Source organism: Alligator sinensis, unplaced genomic scaffold (genome assembly GCF_000455745.1).
Source record: "Alligator sinensis unplaced genomic scaffold, ASM45574v1 scaffold1043_1, whole genome shotgun sequence".
Lineage (NCBI taxonomy): Eukaryota > Metazoa > Chordata > Crocodylia > Alligatoridae > Alligator > Alligator sinensis.
Window position 1 is genome coordinate 479,384 of NW_005842576.1, and position 26,497 is coordinate 505,880.

General features: G+C 41.6%; 1 long non-coding RNA gene across 1 annotated transcript in view; it reads left to right on the plus strand.

Moving 5' to 3' along the window:
• Positions 1-17,143: 17,143 nt before the first annotated feature.
• LOC102382006 overlaps positions 17,144-26,497 on the plus strand; it is a 126,080-nt gene continuing 116,726 nt past the window's right edge. Inside the window, exon 1 of the long non-coding RNA XR_324837.1 lies at positions 17,144-17,204. This is a non-coding gene — a long non-coding RNA (uncharacterized LOC102382006). The remainder of the gene's footprint in view (positions 17,205-26,497) is intronic.

The window sequence follows — 26,497 nt, forward strand, 5'->3', positions numbered from 1 at the left end:
TCCCGAGAGCTAGTAGCCCTGAGCTACTTGCCAAGGCAGCTTTTTATAGGACAGCACGGGTGCTGACCCTGGGCTCTAGCTCCCCCTGGCTGAAGATCTGGGAGGAGCGAGGTAAGGTTATTTTGCCCCAAGTGGCACAATTTGCTCTATACCAAAGTGCATGTCCGAGCACATGCACTGAAGTAAAAAGCCCTGGCTCAAATTTGCACCGCTTCTATTTGAGCTGCTGCAAGTGCACGTGTTTGCATGTGTGGCTGCCCCCCCAGGGGATTCTGCCCATGAGTTCCCTGAGTGAGTCAGTCTGTTTTTCTGAAGCCCAGAAATGCATAAATTCTGAATGAACTAAGCCTTTGGGTACCCATCAACACTAACTATTTACTTGAAAGTTAGTGTTTCCAAATGTATCCCTTACTTCTATGTGCTCAGGTAGAGCAGAGCTTGACAGTATGGAGTGGGGAAGAAGTTGTGGGGACAGGGGAAAAGGGGGCTACCTCACCCCCAAGATTTACTTTCCCTGCTGTAGCAGTGGGAGCAGCACAAATTCAAGGCAAGCCTCCAATATTTAGATTCTACACCTGCAGAATTATAACATGTTTATAATTTTTCCATATATAGAATCACATTATTTGGGGGTGGGTTATCTTATAACCAGGGTCATCTTATATTCTAGTAAATATGGTAACTTTGGTCACTCAGCCTACTTAATATACATCTCTCTTCCATTTCTGATTGCCTGATGCATCAGACATAGCTAGTGAAATCTATCTTTTAATTTAAAGTCTTTTCTCATTCCAGTCAGGTACCATTTATAGTTCTAACATCATCTCCTTATATTTGTTACTCTTTGCCATTTGTACCTCACTTAGCTGTTCAATTCTGCCTCCCATTGGAGGTTTCATGTGACAAGGGCTACAGTTAGTCAGCAGGACAATGCACATACACAATTCCTTAAGCTAGCTTTTATGTCTGATGAACAGCATGTTATCCTGTTTAGGTCTGGTTAATGTCCACAGATGAATTTCTGGCTGCCTTTATTTTCCCCCAGTTTCGGGTATGATATGGCCACACAATCTTTCTGTAAGCTCATGTCATCTTACTCATTTAAATGCTAACATGTTCTGTTTTCACAGGAATGTTACAGTATCTTGAGGAAAGGATTTGCATTTTTCTGCTTTGTGCCAGGGAATGATATTTTCTGTCATTTTGCACTACCATAAACTTCTGTTAGGAATTTGAGCACTTCACAATCCATATAGAAGAAACCGCGTCTCTTAACATATATTAGGAATGCATTCTGGATGGGTCTTGTACTCCAGTTCAGGCTTTTAATATACTTTATTTCAGTTCAGCTGCAGACCTGTGAAAATCTTAATCTAGTCTTTTGGAAATATAGATTTCATTGGCTATTGTGAGTCATTTGTGACTGCAACAAGTTAATCCTGGAGTGGATTTCTGTATTTGGCTCAGGGGAATGCCACTTGCATGCTTGTTTCAAAGGTTGTTGTAATTTATGTTCTATACCCTTATGCCAAATTCTACTGTGTGTGGGCAAATGTATGTGGAGGGATGAGTCTAAAAGAAATAATTTCAAGGAGGTATGTATGGGGTTGTGATAGCTAACCATTTGCATTGGTTAAATAAAATTAAAAAAAGGGGTGGAGGGGAAACAAATGAAGAAAAAATGCCTATGAGCTATTGACATATAAATGTTTAAATAATTCTAGACTTGCATCATCATTAATGCTTGTCTTCCTTGCTGTTCAGCCCAACAACTTCATAATCAGCACATAAAGAAAATACAACCTGATACAGCTTTTGTAAGGTTGTTTTGGGTCAGTTCTGCTTTTAATTCATTTTCTTCTATATTTATTTTGTGCAGAGCTGTGTATTTCATTACTTTATGTTGCTGGTTGTTTGGAAATTTCCATAAAGCTGTTCTGGGAAAACTGCTCAAGATTAGCTACAATTTTCTATTTACATTTTGATAGTAAAACATTTTAGTATATATTGTTCTAATGCTACTTAACTATTGCACCCATGCTACAGCTGTGCAAAAGGACTTTACCTAGAGACAAAGCAGTCTTCATCTTTCTTCCTTTTGTCTTCAGTACACTTGGCTCCAACAAATGTATATGAAATGATATTTCCTGAGCACTGACCTTTTTGACGCTTACGTGGACTCAGCATCTTAATTGCTGTTAGTGCGGATCACCTAAAACTGGTGCATAATTTCTCAAGACATTCATAGGTGATCTACCATTGACATTCACTCTAACTAACAACAATACAAAAATCTGTAAATCCCATAAAACTTTCTGCTGCTTCATTTTAAGTTATTTTAAGAGAAATGATGTGGTCTAGTAACAGTTGTTGCCTTTTGTTTGACTGGAAATTTGTATGAAACTTGTTATGAGAAAATAATACAGCAGGTTGTATGGTTCAACTTGATTAACAGGAGGCTTTTATAAGTAATATACCACTGCTGCTTATACTGTACACACCAAACATTATTGCACTAGATATTTTTCTGCATGGAGTAGACTTTATCAAAAAATTATATTTCCTGCTTAATGACATTTTGGAAACTTATTGTATGTAGTGTCCCCATCTTAAATGCTGTTAGTGTGAATCATCTGAAGCTGGTTTATAATCTTTGTAATATATTTATAGGAGACCATTGCTCTACAGTGTTCTAAATTTCCTGCTTATGATGCAATGGCAAAAGTCATTAAACATTAGCAGTAATAGTATTTTCACTGTAATAAAGTGTTAATTACTTCCACATGTTAATCGAGTTGGGGGGAGAGAGATTTTTGCTATTGTTACTGTGCCTAAAATAATTTCCATGTGATAATTTTCCAGGATATCAAAAACTGAATAATTATGCACTAATTAAGAAAGTAGAGCCTGCTCTGGAGTTAAGACTGCATTAATTTTAATGTTTTTACAGTCCTTTAATTGGGGAAAGGGCTGTAAATTGAGAGCTGACGCACTCTCCTACCATAAGCAGGCCTGCCTTTGCAATCTGCCTCCTATATACTGCAACCCAAGGTCAACACAAGTTTGCAAAATCCCTCTGCTCTTCATACGAAATGTATTGGTGGTGAAGCGTGCATCTATCACTCTGACAAGCATTTAACTCTCCAAGAGCACATGCTCTCACTTCTTAAATTATTAATTGCATTAAATACATTTTCATATCGCGGACTGTTTGCTACAAACTGTTCCCTGGTAGGGAGAGGCAGTCCCCCCACAGTATGATACAGCTTGCCTTCTGTTGTTTCAATGCAGAAGTACTATGCTTAGGAAGCTTATATTTGAAGGGCTTAGACAAGAAATAAGCTACAAAAGTAAGGATTATTGAAAAAGTCACCTTAGAAAAGTATTATTTTCATGTTGGGAAGTTGGCTTGATTTCCTCCCCTCCCACTTGTGTTTGCCGCCAGTATGCAGAAGTCCATATTTTTTGGTTTGTTTGTGTCTTTAGACTTATCAGTCTCTGCAGTTTTCCAGGGTATTCTCCCTGTCACACCATTATCACAGGCAACGGCATCATCATTCGCCTCATTATCATCTGCGGGTCATTCCATTCCAAAATGGTTTAGTGTTACAACTAAAAGGAGGAATCTGGCAAATGGATCATATTATCTCCTGCGCTCACTCTGGTATTTGAATGCATTATACAAAATGCAGTTTTTATATTAACAGGCATCATGACCTTTGCCTATAACATGCTTATTTTAGCAATGCCTGCTAGTGCTGCTAGAATTTTGATTCTGCCAGTGTTTCTATTGTAAGCCTTATATTTATACCTCAGCCATGCCAAATGGGCTCCAAGCCTGCAGATGCAATGTTAAGACCCAGGCAGGGGCAAATGGAGGGGAAGAAGCAGCTCAAATCGTTCCCCAGTGACTGTTAGTCAACTTGAGGAATGCCATCAATTGGATCCTGGAAGAGACTTATTCAGAGGCATTCTACTTAAGCAGGGTGCTGCCTTTGAAAAAATTTCAATATTAATGAAATTAAAGGGGTACATAAGAAAGACAGGTAGGTTTGGATTTGCATGCAAGTCTGGAGGACTGCTTGACTGAGGGAAAGTGGATATACCTTAGATGAACATTTGCAACGAACTGTTTTAAGTCACAGGGCCAAATATTGATTGGAAAATATTCTGGCAACCAAAGGGAAGGCAGCATAGACAGCATGCTCAAAACATGTAAAGAACAGCACTTTAAAGCTATCTTTCACAGATGTGGGGTTCCTGGATTCAGGATAAAGATGTAGGGAATGTAATTATGACATAAGCTATTGGATGATTCAAACAATGAGGCAAGATCAGAGGACCCAGTACAATAAAACTTTTGGAAAATGTTCATGTCAAGATTTCAGACAGTTTTGAGGGACTACTTTTGTTGGAGATTCTAAATTTCAAATCTATCTTTTATCTCACTTCCTCATTTCTGTCTGGGCCTGAAAGGAGCTGCTATATAATTTAGAGGAAAAATATAACCTATCTACAGAAATTTTTACTTATTCTATAAAAGTTGGTTTAGAATTGCGTCACTGATGTTGAATAATTTTACAAAGCTAGCAAGTTTATCATTTAAAAAAAAAAATAGAGTACTTACTATGGGACTCTGTTATATTTCTATAGAAGCCACCATCTGAAACCTTTAATGTACCTTTAAATAAACTAGCTGTCTTGCTGTTATTCCTATGATACAGGCCTCTACCTCCACTAGAGATTGTCTATACATCTCACTAGAGGCTTGGGAAAACTCCATCTCTAAACTAAGGGTCTCTCTTAATTCTCCTGAAATTTCAGCTTCCGTGCATCACTGGATACCTATATTTTAATAGCACCACTGTAGACAAGATTAACATTCAGCATCAAGTCAAAGATCCACTCATAAATATCTTTATAGTATAGATCATCAACCATCAGTTCAATAACATTTCAACAATAAAGACAGATAGGATGCTGTGCATTCAAAGGTGCTGTAGTATATAGTAAATCCCAGGCACTTCCAGTGATGTTTCAAGCATGATTTTAAGATTCCTTTAAGTGCATCAATACATTTTGACACACTTCACTCCGAAGCAATATAAAATACATTGACATGAGATGAAACCAAGCTGCTTCAAAGGTTGTTTTTAAATTGGTCTCTTCTAAGAATGCAGAAATTAAATCCTAAAATCCTCGTTTAAATAGAAAAGGACAGAGACCGGCAACTCTTTTAAGCCCTAGGCCAGAACAACTCTGCTTCGGTCCAGTGCAAGCTGGGTGGCTTTGGAGGAGTATCAGCAGTAGGGGTGCTTCCTATGTGCCCTGGCCAGAACTATGCAACTGGGGTGCCTGCACCATCTCTGCTTTTCCCAGTCCCAGGCTCCCTATGTGAGTGCAGCTTTCAGCCAGAGAGAAGTTGGGCTGGAGCTGGGCAGCTGGACGCAACTACCATGCTCCTACCTCCTTCACCCCCACTCATACTGAGACTGGCCCTGGCACAGTTGTCTGCTGGCTGGAAGCTACATTCATGTCACAGCCTTGGGGAGGCAGGGCAGAGAGAAGCGGCACCAGCATAGCACATCTTTCAGCTCTTTGTTTCTGGCACAGCTGCTCTCTGGCTGGAAGCTGCACCCACACCACAGCCCTGGGGAGAGGGCAGAGAGAAATGGCAGCAGCATGGGCACAGCATGAAGCTCCCTGGGCCTGGCACAGCTCCTCACTGCTCAACCCTGTGCAGACATGGGCACAGGAATGGGCACAGGCAAAGCCCTGCAGCTCTGTGGGCCCAATTCAGTGATCCCGTGGGTCATATGTTGCTGATCCCTGGGATTGGATATGCAATTCAAAGATAGTTTCACTTTGTCTATTGCTCCATTGAGCATCAGTATTGGAGTCAGTCACCAAAACGTACAGGGCATATTATGAACAATGTGTTGTGCAGTTGGGAAAAATTAAGGGTGGAATCATAGTCTGAAGCCTGAATGTTGTAGCTATTTTTAAATTTAAATAAGTTCCTGGAATTGTTTTGATATATATATTCGTGGATCAAGTTGTGTGAGGGGACAGAATACCCCCTTTTTAACCATTGTCCATTTCCCCCCATAGGTACTCATTTCTTTGAGCTTCCATTTTAACAAGTATTGCTCTTTGTGCTTTGTTTCCCCCCTTTTAAGGTGGCAAAAGTTAGACTCCTTGAAGATTGGAGCACATTATATATTTTTGTCCTATTGGAAGACTACAGAACATCAATGCAATGATCAGTATCCCTGCTGCTTAGGAGAAAAAGACTGTAGAGAAGTTCACAAAGAAAAATTATGTAAAGGCTAGCAGGGACATTTTTCAATTTCACCCAACACTTTTTTTTCTTCTGCTCCACTTTCTGCATTACCATTGCATTAATTAGAAATTTAGGTAAATGACATAAGTGCCCTAATTTTTTATTTCTGCCAGGAGAACAATTAGGCCATTAGAAGTAACAAATGGTCTGGACGTATGTTGCCTGTTGAAAATTTCAAGCTGCATTATTTCTGACAAGAAAAAAACAAATAATAGTTGTTTTGGCCAATTTTTACCATAAGCAATGTCAGCTTTAGCAGATGCAGAGTACCACTGGCTTTTTTTTCTATTGTCATGGCTCATTAAAGTATGCTGACTCTTGTGGATTCCCATTTCCTTTAGGTAAATAGTTATTTACATGAACTACGACATTTTTCTTTGGTGACAATTTCTAATTGTTCAGGCAACCAAGGGTGATATATTAACCACTCGAAATAAAGCTTCACCTATGAAATAAATTACTTTAAATTAACTATCCTTTCAAAGGAAAGGCAAAATTTCAAAATGGACAAATTAGGCCCTTCTTAGCCACATATGGTAAGTGTTTTAAGCATTTCCCCATTGGTACTTACTCCAGAGAACAATTCTTCATGATGGAGTGGAAGACTTGTTTGCTCATTTGGGGGTCCTATTTAATGCCAGTGTTTGCCAACATTGTAGTCAGGTCTAATGCTGTGGCTGAGCACTGTTCCTTCTGCTCATTATTCTGCACTTTGATAACTTCATACCCTTTGCCTTTCCTTTTAACTCTTTCTCTGCCACAGATGCTGAAATGAAATAGGGAGAAAAATTCAATACTTCCAAGATGTTTTCATAAAAAATGATCATTGTGATTAACACGAAAACTCTGAAACCATTACTGCTCTTCAGAGTATGGAGTTACCTTTTCTTTCTTTCCTTTTTTATTTATTTATTTATTTTTTTGAGACAGCTGCACTGATGCATTCACACAACAAATAGGAAGTTAATCACAGCCTGCTAAAGTGATGGGTTTGTGTTTTCAGTCTATATTTCTTAGCGAATAACTAAAGCCAGTGAGCCTGATTCTGTTTTCAGTTACCCATGTAAACTAATTTAGACTTAATGGAGTTATACTTGTGTAAGATTGTATTGGGGTAAAATTTTCATTAATTCCTAAAACTCACTTTCAGAGTGAAAGTCAGAAGGTTTTAAGTGCTCAATAGCCACATTTTTAAAGGTATGTAGGTGCAGAATTGTGTTAACTTTCGAAAGCACCTAAATGCTGTTAGAAATGAGGCTTACATTCCTAAATCACTTGGGCATTTTTTAACATTTTATCCATCTCCCTTCCCCCCCCCCCCCCCCCCCCCCCCCCAATGTGTGAGCTGGGCCAAATATTACAAAATGCAAACATCATAAAACATGTTTTTCTAATTTAAGTCATAGCTTGACCACATTTCAGTGCCTACATTTTGTATTTAGAAAGTAATAACTTCTTACAAGGAAGCATCCAATCAGTTTAAATTATGCTCAGTTTGTTTTTATGGTTTCCCATGACTTTTTTAGTCCACTGTAGTTTCCCTTTTCCCACACTTTAAATGCCAGTATGTCAATACATTGGAATGTATCAGACTATTTCGTGTAATTTGAATACACTTTTGAAATGGATTCTTCTACAAAAAGACTTGGATGTGGTGCATCCATTTTAAAAATACAAAATTAGATGAAGTTTTTTTTTTGTTCTGCTTATATAGGTGTAATTTAATTAATGCTTCTTTTGATGCTAATATTAACCATATACTAATATAAACAGATTGATCAGTAAAAATGGGTGTAGCTCTTAACACATGTTTTTACTTTCTGTTTAATTATGTTGATTAGGTTTATACCCCAGTTTGGCACCACCTTGCTTGTCTTAATATGTTGTTGATGAAACCATGTGGAGATCTGACCTTATTATAATAGTGGCAACCTCATTTGGTTACCTTTAACTAATTAAAACATACACAGTACCATTCTATCATTATTCATCTTGTTCTCTGTTTTCATTGTATCATGTTGTTATCCTGCAAAGTAAACCTTATTGTGAGCTTGCTGTCTTTCATTTCACAATAAAACCTTATGCATTTCCTATAATTAGGAGAGGTGTTTATTTCACTGGCCAGTTGTCATAACACTGATTACTAAAATAATTTGTGTAAAGGAATGTGAATTTTTAAATTAAGGTTTGGTGCAAAATGTACTGTGGTTCTGTATTGGTGCATGTGTGCATGGAAAAACAATAGACGTCACATAGACAGCCACCTGCCAATCATTATGTTAACAGAAGGGGTGGGTCTACAGTCTAGGTTTCTCTGGATTTCTTTATGCTTGTCAGCAACCCTTTGCAGCTTCTTGCTTTATTTACTGCAGACTGGGATGCTGCGTAGGAAAAGAGCAATAATTGCAAAAGCTAAGGTCACTGGAATAGTTCATGTGACTGGTTTTGGGAAATGGAACATTTCATCTTTCAATCAGGCTTCTATTGGTCGTGATCCAAATCCATTACAGTAATATTTTGTTACCCATTTAAAGTAATTGATAGGACATTACATTTGCTTTATTCCAGCTGTAGAAACAAAGCCCACAACAGTACCTAGTGGTGAGGGATTTGTGCTCCAGGTAACATCAGATGAGACTTTTTTGGAACAATGTCTGCATTAGTCAGTCTTTTTCATTAAAAGTAACAGTTTACTAGATATTATTAGATAACAAAGCCAGATAGCAAACAAACAAACAAAAAAACCCCAAGGCCAGAAGAACCTGATGGAATAGAAGCAATACTGTTACAGAGAACCCCTCCTCCAACATTCCTGATTGGATGAACGAACATGAACAATGGCTGAAGGTTCTAGTAACCCCTCATTGGTGCATTGTATCTTTATATATGCCGCACTTTTTCATATCCCTACTGCATCTTCTGAACCACAAACACATTTTCTTTATAAATGCATTTACTGAATGCTTTTTATCTGTGTCAGCAGTCAGTGTTCACAAACCTCATAGTTATAGACAATTTTATTTTTGTCACTTGGTGTACCTGCAGAGTCCCTGTCATGGAGGGTATGGTTGGATTGCTGCAATAAACTTCTATAAAGGATCTAGCTAGTGGTCTCAGGAACAACACAAGGGTGATAAATTGATAGGAGGAGTATTAAGCTTTTGCAGCTACTACTGCTAATAAGAGTTCTATATAGGCCCTAATTTATATGTTTTTGTCTGTCAGCACTAGCACATTACATTTGTGTGATGCTGCTCCTTTGGTGTGCACTCTGTATGTGTGACAAGGAAACTTCTGCTGCCAAAATAATTGTATCACTGAATTTTTAAACCTTCGTTTCCTTAGCAGTTGGATCTTTGTTCAATGCTGCAGTTTTTGTATTTTTGTATGACAAGGAACCTCTGTGTACAAGTGGAAAAGGAGGACGTTTTGATGCTGTTAGGAGATTCTGTAATTTAATTCATGGGCCTTAGTTTGCTTGTGTAACCCGGGCGATACTCCAAGAGGTACCCCCTCTCCAACTGAAGGGATCAAAGCAGGTGCACAAGCACTGTGGGAGGTGTAGGGACTCTCCTCCCCCTATAGAGCAGACCCAGACCACCAATGGGGACTTAACCATATACCTTTTAATGAGGGAACAATACTGGGAACATAACTATTACAAACCAGGGGGACACTACAATGCCTCGAAGGGGCAGGATTCAACAAAGGTTAGACGCTTACAATCATAGACATATTCATCCAGTTGACAAAAGACAGGGTTAACCAAAATGTAAAACACAAACAGCTGAACACACAATACTGGTTGGTATTACTGGAAATACAAAAGGCACAAAATGTTGAATTACAAGGAAATACAGGGCCTAGGTACCTGGAGGGGGAGAAAGGGGGAAAACACAATGGCCCCTTTCCACTGCAAGAGGAATCTCTCTTTGTTAGCTCACTCTCACCAAGTCACTTGAACTCAGATCTTCTACATGGTAGGCAGAAACTCTGCCACACAGCCACCAGTGCTGGCACTGCTTTAAGCTGCTAGGGGTCTTGACCTTCCTGGAGCCCTGGCCTCACGGCAAGCTGCCTGGCCTCTGATTGGAGGAGCTAGAAGCAGAGCTGGGAATCTCTCAGGTCTAGGGAGCCTCTCCTGCTGGCCACAGCCTCTCATAGGGGATCCTGGAGCCCAGTGGGGAGCCTCTCCTGCCAACTGCACGCTGAGCTGCTGAGGACTCCAGTGCTGCCTGCAGGTCCCACTCCTTCAAGCTCTTCTGGGGCAACTGCTTCCACCCCACTGGCTCAGCTCTTGCTAGCTCCTTGAAGCTCCTTCCTTGTGGTGCCTCGCTGGTTTCTTCCCCGAGTCAGCTGCGCTGTCCCTTTTATCCCCCTCCAGATGACCCACAGGGCCAATCAGGGGACATGGAGGCGAGTCTCTGGGGCCTGATTGGTGAGGAAAGGGAATTCCAAGTCCTCCAATCATCTTTTGCCCTTTCAAAACCCCTGGGCTAAGTCACTACCAGCCAGCCCGTCACATTTGTAAAGATTTAGTCCTCCTATCATACAATTTTCTGCTCACAGAATATTTGTCCATCAGCTATACTATGGATCAGTGTGGGAATTAAACTTTCATCCAACCTGCCATTAGAGACTTCTTTTACAATCCACAAGATTTAGTCCTCCTATCATACAATTTTCTGCTCACAGAATATTTGTCCATCAGCTATACTATGGATCAGTGTGGGAACCAAACTTTCATCCACCCTGCCATTAGAGACTTCTTTTACAATCCACTTCACTAAAATCTGAGCTAAACCTAGTAGCAACTGCTGTCCTGTTTTATCAAGGCTACAGATGACAAACCAAGGATATTACTATAGGGAATCATTTTTCTCCAAGGTATCTCCACTACTTGATGTTTGAATTATTTCTGCAACCTTGTAGAAGTGTATTATGGTTGTTGCTTTATAAGGAAGATGTCCTCTTCCTTGACTGGGTGTTCTACAAGAGCTAGGCAACCAAGCTACTACTCCCTATGACTACTGGCAGATCAAGGATTTTGAAAAAGGAGGGCGGGGGTGGGGGATGTGGAAAGAATGGAGCAGAGTATAATTGATCAACTGCTTCATAGCTATATCAGAGTTTATCCTCACTAACCACGTAAGTCTAGAGAATGTTAAACTTGTGATGACTAATGAAGAGTCCTTGACCAATGGTGATTATATCTAGAATACTTCTATGACACTTATTGCCATGACATTTGGGCACCTCACAGTCTTTGATGTATTTATCCATGCATCAATGTTGCAAGATAGCAGGACTGTGCAAGGCTTCGGACAGAGCTTCGGATCTGGAGAAGCTACAGATGCTTCAGGGTCCGAAGCAGCACATCTGGGTCGAAGTGCTGGCCTCGTTTGTCTTCCTGAAGCGCTTCGACGCCGCCTCGGAGATCTGGCCATAGGGTATAATGGGGAAACAATAAAATATCTGTAACTTTGTTTTTTGTCCAATTTGGATGAAATTTTCAGGGAAGGTAGACTCTGCAGAGAGGATGAAGCCTGCCAATTTTCAAGAAGCTCAGTGCAGGGGTTTGGAGGGAACAGCACCCCAAATTCTTGAAAGCAAAATTCATGTCACGTCTAGGCGTTACAACATAGCAGGGTGAAAACTGCAGGGATGGTAGCTCTTACTGAGGCCACAAAGCCTGCCAAGTTTCAAGAAGATGGGTGCAGAGGTTTGGGGGGAACTGCCCCTCAAGCTGCAGACAAGCAAAACTATTGCCATGGGTGCTTGTGGGACTGACTCTGTCTGTCCTGGGGCAGGGCGGGGGGAGACTGCTGCAGGCCTGGCTGTGAAGCTGCTGTGTTACCAGTTACCAATCAATCAATCAATCATGATTCACTCAGGGATCAGAGACTCAGGGGCCAGCTCAATACACAGGACCTGGCTACTACATAACGACTTAACAAGCATCAATCAGCACCTACAAAACCAGGCTAAGGAGAGGAAAGAATCAGTACAGACAATAACTGCCCCAAGACAGACACAGTCCTGGCAAGAGTTTTGTCTATCAGCAGCTAGGGATGCAGGGCCCCAGAACCCACCTGCACCGATCTCCTCCGCAGCTGGCAGGCGTCACAGCAGGGGCCACCATCCCTGCAGCTGTCACCCCGCTGCACCTTAACACATGTAGCGTCTCCCATGGCAAGAGTTTTGCTTGTCTGCAGCTTGAGATGCAGTTCCCCCCCAAACCCCTGCACCAACCTCCTTGAAACTTGGCAAGCTTTGTGGCCTTAGTATGAGCTACCAGCTCTGCAGTTTTGACCCCCTGTGGTGTGACACAGCTGAGACAGGAGTTTGGCTTTCAAGAATTTGGGGTACAGTTCCCCCCAAACCCGTATACCAATCTTCTTGAAACTTGGCAGGTTTCATGCTCTCAGCAGAGGCTACCACCTCTGCAAGTTTCATTCAAATCAGACAAAAAACCAACAAAGTTATAGATATTTCATTGATTCCCCATTATACCCTATGGCCGGATCTCCCAGGAGGCTCCAAAGCTTCAGCTGGACTGAGGCAGAAACCCAGTCCGGAGCTTCGGATCAGATCGTGGCCATCCGAAGTGGCCAATCACTGCCAACTCGCACAGGCCTACAAGATAGATGCATTATTATCCCACTGGGTATCTCCCTTTTAAACAAGAAAAAAAAATGATGTATGGAGAGACTGAGCCAGATTTTTAAAAAAGTGTTTAGATACCTAAAGGTGGAGGAAGTTGGATTTGAAAACTGAACCTGGATCTTATAAGTTCCAGCTAGTGTTTTAAGCACTGGACAATTCTTGTTAATTCACTTTGTTGAAATATATTAGACCTGAGGTTGCACTGGTACAAAAAGCTTTATAGAAAGCTAGTCTGCATCATAGCATAAGTGTGATGACGAAAGTGATCACACTTTTACCAGGATTTTATTACCAGGGCTTGCCAGGGTTGGCCCAAGTATTTGGTTGGCTTCACATTTATTCCCAACACACAATGCCACTTTGGTGTGTGTTTTTAACCCAGAAAGCAGGCAAGCTTCTTCAGGTAGATGTGAAATCTTTTATTAGACCAGCTAAGTATTTGGAAAAACATTATTTGGAAGCTTTTGGGCACAAGCACCCCTTCTTCAGGCATAGGGAGTTTCTGCTGTTGTGAGATCTCCAAGGAATGAACTAAGCTAGAAGTGTGACAGGAGGTCAGTGAGAATGTAAATATGCAGAAGTTAGGAAAACAAAAGGTACAGCAGGGAAGGGAGAAGGGGGAAAGTGAGGGAGAAATAATGCCAAAGGTAACTAAGGGAGACTCTACTGTAGCTGAGTTCTCCAAGGTAGAAAGGAAAAAGTAAATAGATGGAAATTAGGAAGACAAAGGGTAGAAAAAGCAGGGAGGGGAGGAAAGAAAAGTTTAAATGGGAAGGCCAGGCAGGTACCTGGTGAATCAGATGTCAGGCATATTGTAATATGTCATAAATCCAATATCTATATTGAGTCCATGATTTTTTTGTATCCCATAGATTTATGAAGTGACAGCTCATCTATGAAAGGTGTTTCATAGGTGTTTTGTAAGTTCCCTTTGAGGATTAGAACTGAGAGATCAGGGAGGGAATGATTGTCTTGTGAGAAGTGTGCATCCACAGGTAAGTGGATATTTTTGTTGTTGATGAATTTCCAGCGTGCATTCATTCTAGTGCACAGTTGTTGTTTGGTTTTTCCTACATATTTTCCATCAAGGCATTTAGTACACTGGATGAGATATATTACATTTCTGGAGGTGCAGGTGTAAGATCCAGGAATGGTGATGGTTCTGTTGTGGTTATTATGTGACTGGTGGAGATGTGTTGGCAGCTTTTGTATTTCTTGTCCTGGCATGGTCTGTATCCATTTGGTGTGCTTTGGGTCATAGGGAGTTTGCTTCTGGTTATGAGGTTAGCGACGTTTGGTTCTTGTTTAAAGCTAGAATGGCTAGTTCTTGAAAGATCGCTTTAAGAATTGGGTCTTTGTCTAGTACGGGCGACAACTGTTTGAGGATTTTCCATGTAGGTTCCAGGGTTGTGTGGCATGTCATAACTAGTGGTATGTGATTCATGGGGATTTTCTCTCTGTTCTGCAGCAAATCTTCACATGGTATCCGGGTGGCTCTTTTAAAAGGTACGATCCATCTCTCTTGAGGAGTGTCCTTGTTGGGTGAAGGCCCTTTTGAGATTTGTGAGGTGGTGACCATAGGTATTCTCCTTGGTGCAAATGTGGTGGTATTGGAGCATTTGGCTATAAATTACACAGAAAACTTATTCATTAGCAGTGACAGCTTTGGTTTTTTGTTTTTTTTTTTGTTTTTGCTTAAGAAAAAAAAAAAAAAGGCTAACTGGAGGAGTTGCCAATAAATAATTAGAATATAGAAAATGACAGCTGCAGTTGTGAATGTTTAAGACACTCATCTCAGGAACAGTAGATTCAAATCATATCTATAGTATTTCATAATGATGATGAATATAAGGATTTTGGCATTCTTGGGTATTAGTCCAGTTTGCAGCACTGTCAGTGTCAACGTCAGTTTAGGAGAAACTAGATGCTGAATGTTATACATGAAGATTGAAACAATAAGTGGAAGACTACTGCAGCTGAAAATACTTGAGCCCCATGATCTACCTCCCTGTACTGAGAAGTGTGCATCCACAGGTAAGTGGATATTTTTGTTGTTGATGAATTTCCAGCGTGCATTCATTCTAGTGCACAGTTGTTGTTTGGTTTTTCCTACATATTTTCCATCAAGGCATTTAGTACACTGGATGAGATATATTACATTTCTGGAGGTGCAGGTGTAAGATCCAGGAATGGTGATGGTTCTGTTGTGGTTATTATGTGACTGGTGGAGATGTGTTGGCAGCTTTTGTATTTCTTGTCCTGGCATGGTCTGTATCCATTTGGTGTGCTTTGGGTCATAGGGAGTTTGCTTCTGGTTATGAGGTTAGCGACGTTTGGTTCTTGTTTAAAGCTAGAATGGCTAGTTCTTGAAAGATCGCTTTAAGAATTGGGTCTTTGTCTAGTACGGGCGACAACTGTTTGAGGATTTTCCATGTAGGTTCCAGGGTTGTGTGGCATGTCATAACTAGTGGTATGTGATTCATGGGGATTTTCTCTCTGTTCTGCAGCAAATCTTCACATGGTATCCGGGTGGCTCTTTTAAAAGGTACGATCCATCTCTCTTGAGGAGTGTCCTTGTTGGGTGAAGGCCCTTTTGAGATTTGTGAGGTGGTGACCATAGGTATTCTCCTTGGTGCAAATGTGGTGGTATTGGAGCATTTGGCTATAAATTACACAGAAAACTTATTCATTAGCAGTGACAGCTTTGGTTTTTTGTTTTTTTTTTTGTTTTTGCTTAAGAAAAAAAAAAAAAAGGCTAACTGGAGGAGTTGCCAATAAATAATTAGAATATAGAAAATGACAGCTGCAGTTGTGAATGTTTAAGACACTCATCTCAGGAACAGTAGATTCAAATCATATCTATAGTATTTCATAATGATGATGAATATAAGGATTTTGGCATTCTTGGGTATTAGTCCAGTTTGCAGCACTGTCAGTGTCAACGTCAGTTTAGGAGAAACTAGATGCTGAATGTTATACATGAAGATTGAAACAATAAGTGGAAGACTACTGCAGCTGAAAATACTTGAGCCCCATGATCTACCTCCCTGTACTTAGCTGTAGGTAGAGTTATAATTAGTTGCACTTGCATAAACAGATTGTTATTAAAAATCCTTGTCATTTTTTTCACATTGTTCCCAGGGTAACAGGTGAGTTTTATCAGAGTGTGTAGAAGATTCAGGGCTCTGACCCCAGATTTGAAAGCACCATGGAGATCAAATCTACCTGCTCTGCTCTCCAGCCTCTGTCGCAGCTCCCGTTTTCATCTGCCATGCCTTCGGCATAAAATGTTATGATGAATTTGGCAAATTTGTAATTTGCCTTTAGAAGCCAGAGTAGCCCTTTTACATGCTGCTTTGCTGCCTCTTCAGCACCATGTCTCCAAGCGTGTCTGCAACACAGTCTGCTGGACTCATTCACCCTCGGCACAGATATCCAGGGTGTGCCTCTCTGCTCAGCATGGGGAGAAATCCAGGACATATTCCCTCTTAGCACCCTGCAGTAGTCCTCTGGACTGGTTCACCCTCAGCACAGTCATCCAGGGGAGGCCTCTCCCCTCGGCACCTTGCATGGGGCTACCTCTAGGGTAACACCCTGGCTCCCACACCTGTAATTCGGCACCCTCCAGCACAGTCTTCTGGTACCCCTAGTAGCCTCTACTCACCCCTTACTAGCCACCCCATGCTTTGTAGCTGTCATCGCCATCTTCAACTGAACCCTGGTATTTTCTCTCCCTTAAACTCTCCCCCCCCTCAGCTATCATTTGGGGTTGCTCTCTCCCAGGGCCCTTCCCTACTTCTGTCTATCACCCAGGATTTACCTTTCCCTAAGGTACCCCCCAGTTGCATCCAACTTCTGCCCTTCTGGGCTTCTTACCTTCTGGCTGGTACCAGCCTCTGCAGCTTCAGTCCCTTCAAGCACACCTACATGATCACCTTTCATTGCCAAGAACTTTCTCTGAGGCTGCCAAGGACAGTTCAGCAGCAAACTTCAGGGAACTCTTCTCTCTCTTGTGTCCCAAACCCAACTACCCCTCCAGCTTATAGAGCCCTGGGCTCCACCCTCATCTAGTCACATGACCCCAGCTCTCTTAACTGATCCTGGGGGCTTCTCATTACCCCTATAGCTCTGCCACAGGCATTACTTAAATAGCTGCCTGAAATTCAGCTCCCTATCCTATTCCTGCTTTTTCCAGGTAAGTGACTTTCAGCTTGTTACTGTCTTGTAGCTATGATTCCCTTCTGCTACCTGTCTCTTTACAGCTGGCACCAGTTCAGCTGCCAGCATTCTTGCAGGCACATAATACTGATTTCACTTCCTCTTAAAGTAACAGGGGCTAGAGGCTCCCTGTTACACTACGTTATGAGGGAATGTGTAAGGAAGGGCTTTGTGGAAAGAGGTTGGATACACTGTGGTTGATGGCAAGGTAGTACTAAGAAAGAGTGATTGTCCTTGAAGTATTTGAGATAAAAAGACACTCTAGGGACAGCTACTAATAGCAAAGAAGCTCTTATGAGAACAGCAAAAGTCAAGAGAGAGCTAGTAAAAGGATAAGAAAAAAACCCCCCAAATAGCTGAATAAGTGATTACTATTATTCTCAGATTGTATGCTGAGAGGAAATTGCGGAACCCCTCCACAACAGCCATTGCAGATATTATCAAATCGGAAATTGCGGAACACCTCCACAACAGCCATTGCAGATATTATCAAACAGATACAGTAATACTGTGGTAACTGATGTAGTGGGTGAGGAGTTAACATGGCTGGAATGCAGGGTCCTCATGTAAGAACAGGATCTCAGTAAATTCACTTAGCACCTGTAACTACCACAATTGTTCCCCAGTCACCAATAAAGCCTCCTAGATAGCACACAACAGGGTCCAGAAAGGGCATGTAAGGGGAGAAGGTATGCAGCAATTGGAAGGAATGTAAAACACTTAGGAGAGGAGATAGAAATATTCCATTATTATCTGAGATTAGAGACAGTGAAGAAACTTTCATTTCCCTCTTAGGGAGAAGGGGAAAGACAGTCGGAGAGGTTATAGCTGATATGGTGTTCCTTAAATTCAGTTCTAGGGAGGAGTATTAGTAAACTTCTATTAGTTGGTTAAAGAGGTTAATATTGTCATTTTAACCCCTTACTTTACCAATACTGCTACTACTACTACTTCTGCTGGGGGGGTGGGGCGGGGGCACTTTTTGAGTCCTTATTTTCAACAATCAACTTTCCATTTCTTCTGGAACAATGCATATTTTTTAGTTTTGTTTTACACATTCATGCCATGTGTTCTTGGGTCTTCTCTCTTTCCTTCCCCTTATAGCCTGAACTTCCTTTCCATATCATACACCTGAAAATAGATGTTGCGTTCATGCTGTCATAAAGAAAATGGTGGCAGAAAGCCCACACCAAAAGATGCCCATGCCCCTTGTTGCACCGTAAATGCTCAAAACTGTGGCTGTGATAATAAGTAGTATACGTCTATGCTGCTTTTTTGTGGCAGATGTCTATTTGCTTTGTGGCAGGAAAGCACACGCAGCCCAGAGCTGTCCATACTCTCTAGCCACCCTGGGCAGGTGCTCCTGGGGCATCACAAGCCCCGGTTTGCAGAGGCATGCCCCAGAAATCACTTGGCAGGGGATTCCTTGGTATGCATATTGTGCTGCTGTACCCCGACTCGGGGCATGCCTCTGCAAATGAGTAAATCAGCATTGCTCCAAGTTTTAGAGGGGCGTCTTGAGTTGGTTCCTCAGTTTGCAGTTCTCTCACAGGATCAGGCCCCTGAAGCCTTACCAGTGGCAAGGGCTCAACGCTATGGAACAAACTGTGATGTGTGTTTCACCCAAAGAAGTGGTTTAGCTTTGTCAGGACACATCCTAACACAACTTATCCTGCTCCAATGACCACATCTGTTTATAGTCTAACACTGGCCGTATCATTATGTTATAGATTTTTTTCCCTTCAGTGGGCCTTATTTGTTCTGCTCCTTGTATTCTTATATATCCTTCCATCTTCTTGAACAACGAACCCCAAATACTTGAGCTCAAGTACAGGTGGAAATTACAGCTGTCCTCTCTCCCATGGTACCCACACCTTCCCAGATCAGTGATCCTTCGATGGGGAATGGAGTGTCAGGGAAAGACTCCACAGACTGGGACATGGGGAATGGGCAGGGAGTCTTTCCCCTGCTACTCTACTCCCCTCCAAGTCCAGTCTAAAGGAGGGGAGTAGAGTAGCAGGGGAATACCCCTGCAATTCTGTGGACTGAGGGATCCCCAGTCTGAGGAAGAGGCAGGAAGCAGTGGAGTGGAGAAGTGGGGTGGTGCCCCCTCCCCTTCCCCACTCTAGACTAACCCAGTTTGAGGGGGCACAGGGATAGCTGTTTGTGGAGGAGTGGAGCAGCATACTTATGGAGGGGTGGAGCAGCATACAGGTGCTCATTTTGCAAGAGAGACTTTTTGTCATGGGAGATCTTCTAGATGTCAGCTTCGGAGCTGTTTCTCTCAGAGGGGGCATATTTCCTTTGGGAGAAATTGAATGAATGCTCCTAGTTTCTGCTGGGAGAGCGGTGATTCCTGATCAAAATGTAATGCCTGTATGTGGCCATAGTCTGTCCACGCCCCTTCTCCCCCAATCCAAATGTATTTTGTGAGTGTATACAGAGCTAGCACAAACTGATGTCAGCTAATGCTGACCCTCAATGTACCCCAACTGTGCAAGGCCTTCCTGCATGTGCTTCTGACTAATGTTGCAATGGCACTAGGCATAGATTTCTAATGCCAACAGTTTCCTCAAACCACCACTTCAGTTTTATTGATGCAGTCGTGCTTTTTTTTTTAACCATTTCAGTGAACGCTGGGTAATGATTTTTCCCTGTTTTCTCAGTTATTTTCCATAAGGAGATTCACTTCAAAGACCTCATCAGTGGTTGACTTCTTAGTATGAACACAAGCTTCAATGTGGTCAATTTTGACTTCTCATTCTTTGCTTGACAATTTTCCTGTGACTTCATGGTATTTCTTAAGTTTATGTCTTTATACTTGCCATAGTCTTCTAAGTCTCCTTTGTTTTTAAAAATAGGCAGCATAACACTCCTATTCCTTATGTCTGGCATTTTCTTGTACTATTTGATCTATTAAAGAACTTGATTTATCAGAATTATTTGGAGAGACACTGAAAGCGGAAAATCCCCTGCCCTAGTTTTAATTTGTTCATGAGGTCCAAATAAATGTTCTGTCTTTGATTTTTCCTGATTCTGTCAATATTTTGCATACCTTATCTTGATGTACCACACTTCTCCCAATTTGTCTGGCTTGCCTCTCTCAAACCTTTACCAATTTGTTAGGTCCTGTTCACCTTCCTTTGTTTGCCATCTATTATACAGCTTTTCCGAAACCCACCAACACGTCACAAAATTATTATTTTAATATCATACAAAAATGAGATTGGATGCTGGCTTAAAGCTACAGATGCTGGTTAATTCCAATAATTTTTCAATTCACATCACTTAACAGATTTCTACATGCTTACCCATCACTCTCTCCATAAACTCAAACTTGTTCTACTATTATCCACGGAGGTGAGTCTGTGCTGCACAACTCACAGCAGAAGAGGAGGGATACCTTAGGTGGTTTCAAGCCACTTTTGTATATTCCTAATCAGTAACATAGCAAGGGTATAGAATCAGGAGTGCACTAGCACCAGGTGCCCTTGCTCAGCAGGTGCCAGATAAAATCAAATGCATCGGCAGGTGACAGCAAATGAGTCCTATGCCCCCTGGCAGGTATGTGGGCTCTCCCAAGGCCCCCCAGATGCAGTCTGTGATAAGAGAGCTTCACCAGCTGGAGGCTGGGGCATACTGAGACACCATGGCTCTGGGGACTGTGTGTGGGAGGTCCAGGGGTGTAGCACTTTGTAGGCAGCAGTGGGAACAGCATGCTAAGGGCCAGGCTGAGACATCAGTCCCAGCTGCCACCTCAGTCTCTTCTGCCGAGGGTCTCCCCTGCTCTTTTGGTGGGACAGGCTTTGAGAACAGGCTGTGCTGGCCAAATGGGGTGAGTGGTCATCCCATGAACAGGCCCCAGCTACAAAAGTACCCTTTCCTAAAGCACTCCTGAATAGAAGCCAATGAGCCCTCTAACCTGGGGGCTTCCAGTCTGAATCATCATCTGTGGCCAGGAGCCCTGGCATTCAGAGCCACCATTCAGTTCTTTCTCTGGGGGAAAAAAAAAAAAAAAAAGTTCCCAGTGCTTTCAGCTGAGGAGAACAGAATGATATCAACAATGTCTGGCTGTATGAAGCAGACATCTGGTTCCTGAGATCAGTTCTGCATGGTTTTTAAAAGTTTCAGTTTGCTGATAATTTTAGTTTGCAAAGACCAAGTGGGAAAGAAATGCCTACTTGTGATCTGGACCCAGCTTAGTTCACTGGGCTGCCCTTGAGCTCAGCCATTCTGCAGTGTCAAGAACCAGGTTAGAAACAAAACATTTTCAAAGAGTTGCTTTTCAAACCCTTGGCTCCTCCAGTGACCAACAGACAGGATGACCAGGCATCTGAAGGAGCCAAGTGGAGGAGGCCAGGGTTTCTGGGGTACCCCAATGTAGCCCAATATCCTAATATCAAAACTGTCTTGAGGATTTTTTGACATTGCCTATAAAAACTGATACTCCTGAGTGCCACTTCAGGAAATTAAAATTAGTTTAAAACTACCTAAGGTCTTTGATGGCCAAGAAAGGTTGTCTGACCTTGCAGTCCTATCAATTGAGCGAGACATAGTGAATTTTCTATACTACTGCTCCCTAATTAACAGGTTTCCTACAATAAAGGTAAGAACAGTTAGTATTTCAACAAAATGTCTACTGGCCTAGGATTTCTTAAGAATTCTGAAAAATCTGAAATTTTGCCTTTAATCCTAGGTTTTTTCAAAACCTCTGGAATTTATGTTAATATGGGGTATTATTTTTAACTTGAAAAAGGGCTTAGTTAATTACATTAAATATTGCTTATACCTTTGAAACCAAAAGCACCGTTTTGGAGCATTGTAATATCAATGTTGATACCATTCATATATGGCATTTTGTTTTAATACAGGCAGCAGGTCAGCAAATTTATGATCCTCTCTTTTCCTTGTTGATATTAATTTGGGGTGTAATAATAACATGCTTTAGGGACTGTGCTTTTTTCTATTGTCATACTACATTATCAAAAGGTAAATTATAATATTGAAATTGTAAGAGAGCTGTATATTCTAACACAATGCTTAACATTTCTTATTTTGTTTCATAAAGTTACCATATGAAAGTAAAGCTATGTAGCTTTTGGTCTAAATTTTGTTGATAATAATCAGAATATTTGAAATAATGGCTAGGGACAGACATTCAAAAAGCCTGAGCCTGCACTGATTCAATCTTTGAAGGTTAGTCTAACCTGGCTAATCTAAACCAGTTTGTAACCATACAGACATCGCAGAAATGCAGGCACATGCCTACAGTGGCTTAGGCTTGTAATCAGGGGGTGCTAGAACAGACCTCCCTTCCCTTCAACACTGCTGAGTTGAGGGGGGTGTGGCCAGGCCCTGGCAAGATGCTCTGATTAGGAGGCGTCCCTCCCCACCTCCTGACCAGCCCAGCATAGTGTTTATTACCTCTAACTCAGTGTTTATCAGTCATTAAGAAAACAATAACCTCTCTCTATTGGTTCAAACTCTTCTTAAACAGCGTTTACAAGGAAGGACATTACCAGCTACCTGTTGATTTTGCCTTTGTCCCATCTCCCACAGCACAGAGGTAGCCAGCAGGTGGTCTTCTAGCTAATGCTGAGAGGTGTCTGTGCAGAGGGAACTGGGGATTCTTGCTTAGCAGGGAGTTTGAGGGGAGTGGGGGAACAGAGCGAGGCAAAGCAGATGCCTGAAGTCTCTGCCAGAGCTGCAGGCAGATAGCAGAGGGGAGGGGCTAGGACTGCTGTGGAGAAGACAGCCCTGCCCAGCCCAGAGAGCATGATGGGATGCCGGGGAGTCTGGTTTAACTTAAACCAGGAAGGGGTCTGCGACAGACATTGCATAAACTGGTTTGACCCAAATTGGTTAAGTCTGATACTACATTCAGCCAGATTTATCTCAAATCAGTTTCAGCCATTTTGAAACTGCTTTATGTGCCCTGCACATCTGTTCTGTTATAGGTTTAAGGCAGTTTCTGATCATTTAAACTGGTTTATGTGTAATGTCTGTCCCTGGCCAGGGTGTCAGACTTGGAATTTTATTTTTTAAAAGTCTGATATTCATGGGCAATCCTGTAGTTTGTCGATTGTTTCTTAGAAGATGCCATGTACAGAGACTTTTATGGTTTTAGATTGAACTACTTACGACAGACAGGTATCATGTTTCTTCATTTGCTGTTTAACTTTTGTAGACATATTGAAAAAGTACCGGTCATGCATTGTCTTGTTTGTGTAGTATATTTTACTTGTGTTTTGGGCTCTGCACATTTGTATGTACCCATGTTGTATCATCCAAGAAAATTCTGTAAAAAACAAAACAAAATGTAATATATTTTGCTATGTAGCCACATATAGGAAGGGGACTCAGCAGATGATGTTCACTGTGTGCTAAAATGACTGGGCATGGCTCTGCTTCTAATATTGGGCTACACCAGTTGCCCTCTATCTTGGAATCCTATGTAAATTTTGGCAGGCTCTCTAGACTGTCCTATGGGTCACAGGACTGCCAGAATTCTTCACAATAGTACATTCACAGTGTGTGCACCATGACACATCCCTCCACACCGGCCTGAGCTATGTGTTGTTCTCAATTTTTACCTTAGAGAAATTCTTCTATGGCTATATCTGGAACTTCTAGGAGCATATCATCTACTTTGACCAGTTTAAGCAGCATAAAAAGGAAGTGGAAGGGGAAAGGGAAAGGGATCTTGGCGGAAGTGGGAAAGGATCTTGGAGTCCTACTGGACTCCAAGATGAACATGAGTCGGCAGTGTGACGAAGCCATCAGAAAAGCTAATGGCACTTTATCATACATCAGCAGATGCATGACGAATAGATCCAAAGAGGTGATACTTCCCCTCTATTGGGCGCTGGTCAGACCGCAGTTGGAATACTGCGTGCAATTCTGGGCACCGCACTTCAAGAGGGATGCGAATAACCTGGAGAGGGTCCAGAGAAGGGCCACTCGTATGGTTAAGGGCTTGCAGGCCAAGCCCTATGAGGAGAGACTAGAGAACCTGGACCTTTTCAGCCTCCGCAAGAGAAGGTTGAGAGGCGACCTTGTGGCTGTCTATAAGTTCATCACAGGGGCACAGAAGGGAATTGGTGAGGTTTTATTCACCAAGGCGCCCCCAGGGGTTACAAGAAATAATGGCCACAAGCTAGTAGAGAGCAGATTTAGACTGGACATTAGGAAGAACTTCTTCACAGTTCGAGTGGCCAAGGTCTGGAACGGGCTCCCAAGGGAGGTGGTGCTCTCCCCTATCCTGGGGGTCTTCAAGAGGAGGTTAGATAACCATCTAGCTGGGGTCATCTAGACCCAGCACTCCTTCTTGCCTATGCAGGGGGTTGGACTCGATGATCTATTGAGGTCCATTCTGACCCTAACATCTATGAATCTATGAAAAAGGCTTGACTAAGGTTGAGGATTGCAACTCTTGTTCACCAACAGACCAGATATCTTTGAGCTTTTGCTTTTCAGCCATCATTTTTTAATCTTTCAGCTGTATGTCTTCTCCACATCATTATATTTGGTCTATTGATCACTTTTAGTTTTCTGATTCTCTTAATTCTTTCCTACTGTTTTCTTCTTTGTCTCAACAACAGTTGATACCTGAGTATAGACTTCAGCTCACTCCTCTTTCCCCATTTTTCAGTCTCCCTTTCAGGTGCTACAATATACATTCCAGGTTTTTTTTCTCTTCTAAAATTGCACTCTGTAAAACACATTTGCTTTCATTTTATACTCTCTATCATCAGTAGAACCCACAGGCAGTGGGGAGTGAAGAAAACTACTTTTCCTCCCAAAAATCTGAGGCACATAATATCAAATAGTGAATACTGAAAATTTAGGCACTAACATCTGGGAGTCCAGCTTGAGACAATTTTAGAAGGGTCAGATTTTTCAGATTTCCTGCTCTCTGAAAATGGAGTTCTTTAGAGGTATCTCAAGTTGAGAATATCCCAAATTATTAATTACACTTGAAAATATGAGCCTATTCAATTTTTAATCTTGATGTTGCACTAGAAGGTACAATAATACAATGCCAGCAGCAATTGACCTGAATTATGAAGTTCAACTCTTTATCCAGAGGCAATTTTGAGCTTCTCCAAAGTTCTCAGAGCTTTGTTCCAACTCTAAGATAAAATGAGGTCAAAATATGGACCTTCAGATGTGATTAAGCTAGCAAAATAGCGATTTTTGTCACGTGTATGTAGGAAAAGCACTACGTGGACAAGCGCCCTAATGGTCCAGGCACATCTCCTATTGGTGCATGTTTTTCTGTAGTCAAGTGATTGCACAGGCTCTTAACAAAATAAATCCTAACAATCAACAATACAAGCTTCCTTGTTGGTAAGGAATGCTACTGCAGGAGGGTTCTTACAGGAGGGATAAGCACCACACAATTTATTACCCTCATTACCTTCTGCTTTCATTGAAAAGAAAATATTATTTTCCAGCTCTTGTGAGTACATAAATAAAGAAGCTCTTAATAATATGAACCTATGCAGTGTTGCCTTCTGAGGGACAGATGGTTTGAAACAATTATTCTGAGGGGCATGATTTGTCTCAGTTAGCTTCACCTACTTGTTACCTCTGGAACCTAATGATAAGAGAGCATTTCTAGAATTTGTAATCACTTTTTACCTGTCAGTGTTAGCAGAAACATCAAGTGTACTTTTCCATTATACTTGGATACAATGGATTATATGGAAAGGTAGCAGGTGAATCGGCCAAGAAAATTCAATCACTTTAAGCAGAGAAGTACTAGCCCTTTTCTTTTGGAGCAGTTCTTTCCAGCTGAGTTTCATACCTCTATCTAGGAGAGAAGAGAGGGAGAAATAAAATTAAGTTTCTGATGGAATTCTCCAGTCTCCATCTAGGCAGATGATAATGAAACAAAAAGCCCCTCACTGAACTTTTCTTCTTGCCTTGCAGAAAGCATGAAAAAGGTTTGATTTCCTCTTTGTCACTTTCTCATGCTCCCTCTGTGGTTGAATTCCTATGTCTTGGCTAGGAGGAAGGTAAGGAATCAGCATGATAGCTTGTGTATGAATGTTCCAAGAGGCTTAGAGTTAGGAGGTTTTACTTTTGACATTGTCCATAACATTCAAGATTTGTGTAGGGGAAGCCAAGAATTTGCTGTCCAATATTCCTTAAAGTTTGTACTAAGTTAAGATGAAACATAGGGATAATGAAGGCTGGGAGTTGGGGGAAGGGGAGAGTAGAAGCTGTAGCTGTTGATATGGAGGTAGAAAAATTAAGAGGACATCT